Raw genomic sequence first — 6,807 nt, forward strand, 5'->3', positions numbered from 1 at the left:
GTCCTGTTTGTGGGATGATTTGAAGAACTCCAGTTCTTTGCCTTGTAGTTCTGACATTAATAGTTTAAATGTTTTGTTGAGCTGTTAGGTGATATTAGTAAGATGATTTAAACTTCACAGATTAAGCCATACCTTTCACACTGCATCTGCAAACAAATTATTCATCTTACTATGGTCCAAATACTTAATTTAAAATGGTTGAAACTAAGGCTGGGTAAAAAATATCGATATCTCGATATTAATCGATTATCATTTTTACGGAACGAAATCGATTCTTAAATCCCAAGAATCGATTAGTCTAGCCTGTTTTCAGTTAATGGACGGAACGTTGAAGGGCACCTCCCATCCAATATATCGCAATAAGCATTGTGCTTGGGTACTAATAATAATAAACAAAGTCTCAGATTTCAAATTCTATCCATTGTATTGCTGTATTTAAACAAAAAATGCCGTTTTGGTGCCGTTTAATGTGAAGTGACAGATCGCTGTAGTGCCTCAGTTCAACAGCGAGAGGCGCATGTGAACTGATCATCTCCTCCACATCAATACCAGTTTCAGCACAAAATAATCATGACTAAACATCCAAAGTTAAGTTAAAAGAAAGAGTACAACTTTACAATCCTTATCCTGTCTCATGTAATCTCTCAGTGTTTCAGCCGAGCAAAGACACCAATATAACGCTTGTACACAATGTCACATAACGTCACATTTACCTCAGAAAAACATATTCGGTGACCATAAACTCTGAAATTTGTCAAAACCCAGCCCTATTATTTACATCAAATACTTTAATTTAATCAATGTAGAATAATTAATTTGAACAATTTTAAATGTTATATAACTTATACAATTACATTAAAATAAATAAAATTATATATATATATATATATATATATACACACACGCACACACAATTATGTATAATAAAGAATTATGAATCTGCACAATTATTACAATTATACCCCCTCCCTTTCAAACTACTTCATAGTAGCTCCACCAACACTCGCCACAGAGTGAATCACATACTAAACTATATGGGTCTAAAACATCAATGTTAGATGGCTAAAGACTGGTGAAATGTGTTAGCTAGTACCTCCAGTGTTCTCATCCAAGGTAAGCAAAGTTGTGTCCTGATTACCGCCTGATTTGGAACAACGATCTCCATTTAGCTGGTTACAAAGCTTCTCAATAACCCTTGTACAGTACTTATCTTTCACTTCCTGTAACCCACACACACACACACAAGAGAAACAGTCACTCAATCATAATTGCTTACCTTAATGGCAATCTAATCTGACAGAATATTTCATTAATTTTACATCAATTTCTGCTTAATCTGCAGCTTTTATCCAATGCTTCTTTTCAACCATTTACAAATTCACAAAAGATACATAAATATGGAAGTACCTGTAAAATATCTTTTAACAGGAGTTGCAATTCACTGTTAGCAGGTCCAGGTTCAGTGTTAATCTCCAGCCAGCTGAGAGTTTTACAGTACAGACGCACCTCAGGAGCAGAAATGTCCCTCAAGATTTCATTACAAATACGCACGCCAGAGAATCATGCACAGACACAGCCTGCAAAAAAAGTTCATTTACGAATTAAATGATCATTTACATAATACATAGTGATTTGAACACAACCCATTAATGTTATTTTTGTAAGCGTGCATGTATATTCAAGTGTACCTGTACGGCAGCAGGTTGCACAAGAGCGCTGGGTCGTGTTAGTTCAACAAACAGTTCAGCCACGTTGGATGTGTCTACCTCAGACAATGGAGATGTCACAGGAGCATTGAACAGAGTTCTCATGGTTGGTAGAAAACTCTCCTCCACACACTCTTGATTTGTTCTAGTGTACAACAATTACAGTAACAACTATAAATACCTGTCTGTGCTGTTACAATATTCTTAAATGTTAATGGAAGCATGAACATACACTTATTACATTAAAGGGTTAGCTCAGTAAATTACAATTTTCATTTTTGGATGAACTATCCCTTTAAATAAAATACGCTAAATATTTACGAATAAGGAAGGGAGAATCTCCCAGCATGTATACCTGCTGGCCCGGGCATACAGCTGTAAGAATACCCCCAGGCAATGGCGTAGTCTTTGGTCATCCTCCGTTACAGGATTGTACCACAGCAGAGCCAGACGGGACAGCAGCTTTGGGCTTAGAATTCTCCCACAGTACATCAACTTGGCCAGACCCTCTGCTGTCTCAGTGCGGAGCTCACAGATCTGAAATAATTAAATTTTATTTGGTACAGCATTTGCAGTACATTTAGCACCATTTAGGCACATTGTCAAAATGACTGCCAATCAGCTTTAGCAAGTTGCCAGCTTAAGGAGTTGGCAGAAAAAAACTATGCATTGATGTGAACGAAGCTGTAACAGTTGTCCAGCATGTTTTTGTTTTTTTTAAAGGAGACATATTATGCCCCTTTTTACAATATGTCATATAAGTCTCTGGTGTTCCCAGAATGTGTCTGTGAAGTTTTAGCTCAAAACACCCCACAGATCATATATTATATCATTTTGAAAAAGCCTATTTTGAGTGGAAGCAGAAACAGGCTGTTTTTCGTGCCTCTCTCTTTAAATGCAAATGAGCTGCTGCTCCCCGCCCCCTTTTTTAGAATAGAGCTGCACCATTACTACTCGAACCTGCTAAAAAACATCTGTTTTGGTTCTGATCATGTTTATCGCACTGCAATCATGCGTTTTAAACAATATTAGTTTAAACTTCTGATTTACGGTTTTCTGAGTGCACACATACAGAAAGCGGCTGTCACAGCATGCGAGTACTAAACTAAGTTCTCATTTACACACAAGTTTACGTTAAAGTTACAAAAACAGTCGGTTATGGCTGTGAAGGTGAACAGCTGGGAAATAAATTGCATGTTTATTTTAGATCTGTGTGGCAGCAGCAATATACAGTAAATAAATCAATAAATCCACTGCTCTCGTCTCCTCTGAGGCTGGGACTCTAAATAGTGTTCTGTGCTAGTCTCTGCAGCCAAAGACAGAACAGTTAGCGTGTTTTCTCAAACTTTCGCCATGGCATTAGAGCTGGTACACCATTGTGGCTTGCGAAATCAAAATGATGGGGCCATGGGTGGAAACTAACAGATTAAGGGGCGGTAATATTATAATGAGATCCCTTTGCCACGTCACCAAGGGAGCGAAATCAGACGCACTCGTTTTCTCAGACGCTTGCAGAAAAAGGCTTACCTAAGTCTCCTCTGAGGCTGGGACTCTAAATAGTGTTCTGTGCTAGTCTCTGCAGCCAAAGACAGAACAGTTAGCGTGTTTTCTCAAACTTTCGCCATGGCATTAGAGCTGGTACACCGTTGTCGCTTGCGAAATCAAAATGAGGGCGCCGAGGGTAGAAACTTACAGATTAAGGGGTGGTAATATTATAATGAGATCCCTTTGCCACGTCACCAAGGGAGCTAAATCAGACACGCTCTTTTTGCAGAAGCTTGCAGAAAAAGGCTTACCAAAACAAAGTTACTGGGTTAATCTTTTTCACGTTTTCTTGGTTGGTAGATGCACCGGGGACCTGATTATAGCACTTAAAACCTGGAAAAGTCCGATTTTCATTATATGTCACCTTTAACAGCAAAATTGACAATTCTTGATTTTTGTTTAATGGAATACTGCAACGACATCTCTTCCCTGATGAAGCGTACATTAGTGCGAGGGCTGGGCAGTTTAGTTGTCCAATAGACCAATTTCAGTGTTTGCAAACAGCGATGACATTTCTGTGGGCGGAGCCTATCTGGTGGCAGAAAATGACAGTTTTAAAGTAGCAGTCGGAAGCCATGGAATAAAAGAGGGAAAAAAAGGTAATTTTGAGTTTATATTTAAAAATTCTGACCTTCTCACAATTCCGAGATTATATCTCTCAATTCTGATAAGAAAAATCAACTCGTCATTCTCTCTCTTCCCCTTGGCTCAGAATCATGAGTTTATATCCCACACTTCTGGCTTTTTTTCCTCAGAATTGTTAAACCCGCAATTGAGTTAAATCGATTTATAAAGTCTGAACTAGGAGATGAAAACTTGCATTTGCAAGACAGGAAAAAAAAAAGTCAGAATTGTGAGAAGAAATAGGTAAATGTTGTAGGTATAAATAGTATTTCATGATGTTACTGTAGTAGGGCTAATAAAATATGTCCCCTATGAACTGCACATGTGAATATTATGTAGACCCATTGTTTAAAGGGGTCATATGATGCTGCTAAAAAGAACATTATTTTGTGTATTTGATGTAATGAAATGTGTTTATGCGGTTTAAAGTAAAAAAACACATTATTTTCCACATACTGTACATTATTGTTTCTCCTCTATGCCCCGCCTTTTTGAAACGCGTCGATTTTTACAAAGCTCATCGGTCTGAAAAAGCGAGGTGTGCTGTGATTGGCCAGCTATCCAATGCGTTGTGATTGGCCGAATACCTCAAGCGTGAGACGGAAATGTTACACCCCTCACATACTGTTGATGCCGTGTCCCAGCCGGAGCGAAGAGACATTACACATTCAAAAAAAATTGAAATCGCATCATATGACCCCTTTAAATCAAATTTAGGGTAATCAAAGCAGGTTCCATCCATAGTTTGTCCATTTAAACATCTGCGTTTAGCTTCATGGAGTCTGTGACAACAGTATTCTATAAAAAAGATTTGCATTCCAATTCTGATATCCAATGGAACAACAATTTTTTCAATTTTTTCTCTTATTCCATTAATTTTAACCGTTTCCCTCCACTTGTTACCAATGTTTTTCTGCCACTACAATGCGTGTGCAGATGCAAGTGATGTAACTGTGACTTCTACTCCAAATTGGTCTATAGCCAGACAAGTTTCAATTCTTCGATCACAGCAATTAGCAAACAACTGTCCAATCAACTGGACAAAAATCAAGACCTTATCTAATTTTGTTTCTCGTTCAAGAAACTGTTTAACACAGCCGTCACTTGCCATTTCAGCTGATTTGGCAGGAAATATCAGGTTTACTAGTGATAGCGATGTTCCAATATAGCATAACCAATAACATAATGGATAGGCAGTACCTCACTATCAAGAAATTCTGAGAGCATCTTCAGAATGCTCTGGACGGTACTCTCCTCCTCAGTTTGTTGTTCAGGCTGTCCGTTACTGTTGTCTGGTGAGTCAGGTGCTTGTGAGATAGGAGCAGACTTGTCTTGCAAGATGTTGAGGCCATTGAGCAGGAGCTGGTCGATGAAAACTCGGAGAGCACTGATCCTGATTTTAGGCTCATCTAGTTGTGTTATCTAAACATAAAAATAAATGACCTCTAAGCCACTAGGACAAAGTGAATTAATTCATCTTTATAACAAGTGTGTTATAAATACCTGCAAGAGCAGAACAAGGTGTGTGTTGGCAAGGTCTTTACTGTGGAGAGCAGCCGTTCCCAAACAGATGACAGCCATGTTGCGCACAGCAGGGTTAGGGTTGGACACACTTGGCAGTATCTACAGTAGAATTGAGAGATCACTTTGAAGTTACATTCCCATAACTGCAGCCCTAATTAAGTATTGCACTGATTTTGGATTGAGAGTTCAGTAACCAAAGTGGCTGATAAAAGTGCTATGCAGACACAGGCTTGTCCTATACCACAGAATGGCAGGAAATGGCTATTGATGTGAGTGCTTTTATGAGTATTGTACCAGTGACTCTATCAGAGCATTCGTGGTAGGGCAGATTCCTCTCTTGATGTTAATTTTCTTGAACAATTCGGCACACATTGTCAGACATTTCAACAAGGTCTCTGGATCACTCTTCGGAAAATACACACATGACGTAAGATTACATTAAGTGGGATTATTTAAATTCAGCAATTAATGTCTGTAAAAGTGTGCGTATATATTGACAGCAAGGCAAAGTCAACTATTCAGAAATGTTCACCTATTACTTGAAGCCAAGACTCAGGCCATTTCACACTACATCTTGTAATATATTCATTTACAACACTGAGCAAGCAATGTTGACTACTAACTATCAATCAATTCATGATGATATGATACAAGTTCAACAGTGAACAAATTTGATTCAACACCCCATCCATAAAAACACTGAGACAAAATAATTAATTTGAAATTAAACAAATAAGCTAATTACTCATTTCCAACATAGCTCCTGGGAATTTATTGTGTTTACACAGCAAAAGGTGTAGGTAAAAGTAGGTAAAATTTGTCCATGTCTTTTAAAAGTCTCATACTCAGCAAGACTGCATTTATCAGATCAAAAATACAGATAAAACAGTAATACAGTGAAATACTGTTACCATTCGAAATAACATTTCTATTTTTATAGAATTTTAAAATGTAATTTATTTCTGTGATGGCAAAGCTGAATTTTCAGCAGCCATTACTCCAGTTTTCAATAGCGCTGCCACTAATGACTATTTTTATTTCGATTAATCTATTGACTAATTTATAGATCAATCGATTAATCTTAACGATTAATTTCCCACAAAAAAAATCAACAATTTTACTTAAGAATATTTTATTAAACTATATTTTATTAAACCAAATTTCTATGAATTCCTTTTTTTAAAGCAAAAGTAAAGTGCAACAGAGTGCAAGAAGCAAGTGTCCATCTCATAGTCCAAATCACTGAAATCAAAGTTCAGTATTATAGTGTAAGAATGACAACATATCCACGTGTTATAGTCTACTAATATTAAAATTATAATAAAAAAACGTTTTTTTAAGGAGTATTTACCAGAAATGTTATTTACCAGAATTTATTTAGGAGAAAAATGTAAATGTGCAGTATTTC

General features: G+C 37.1%; 1 pseudogene; it reads right to left on the reverse strand.

The window, feature by feature from the left end:
* LOC107695773 (condensin complex subunit 3-like) overlaps positions 1–6,807 on the reverse strand; it is a 22,570-nt pseudogene that overhangs the window by 1,271 nt on the left and 14,492 nt on the right.

Source organism: Sinocyclocheilus anshuiensis, unplaced genomic scaffold (genome assembly GCF_001515605.1).
Source record: "Sinocyclocheilus anshuiensis isolate Anshui unplaced genomic scaffold, SAMN03320099.WGS_v1.1 scaffold517, whole genome shotgun sequence".
NCBI classification, from domain to species: domain Eukaryota; kingdom Metazoa; phylum Chordata; class Actinopteri; order Cypriniformes; family Cyprinidae; genus Sinocyclocheilus; species Sinocyclocheilus anshuiensis.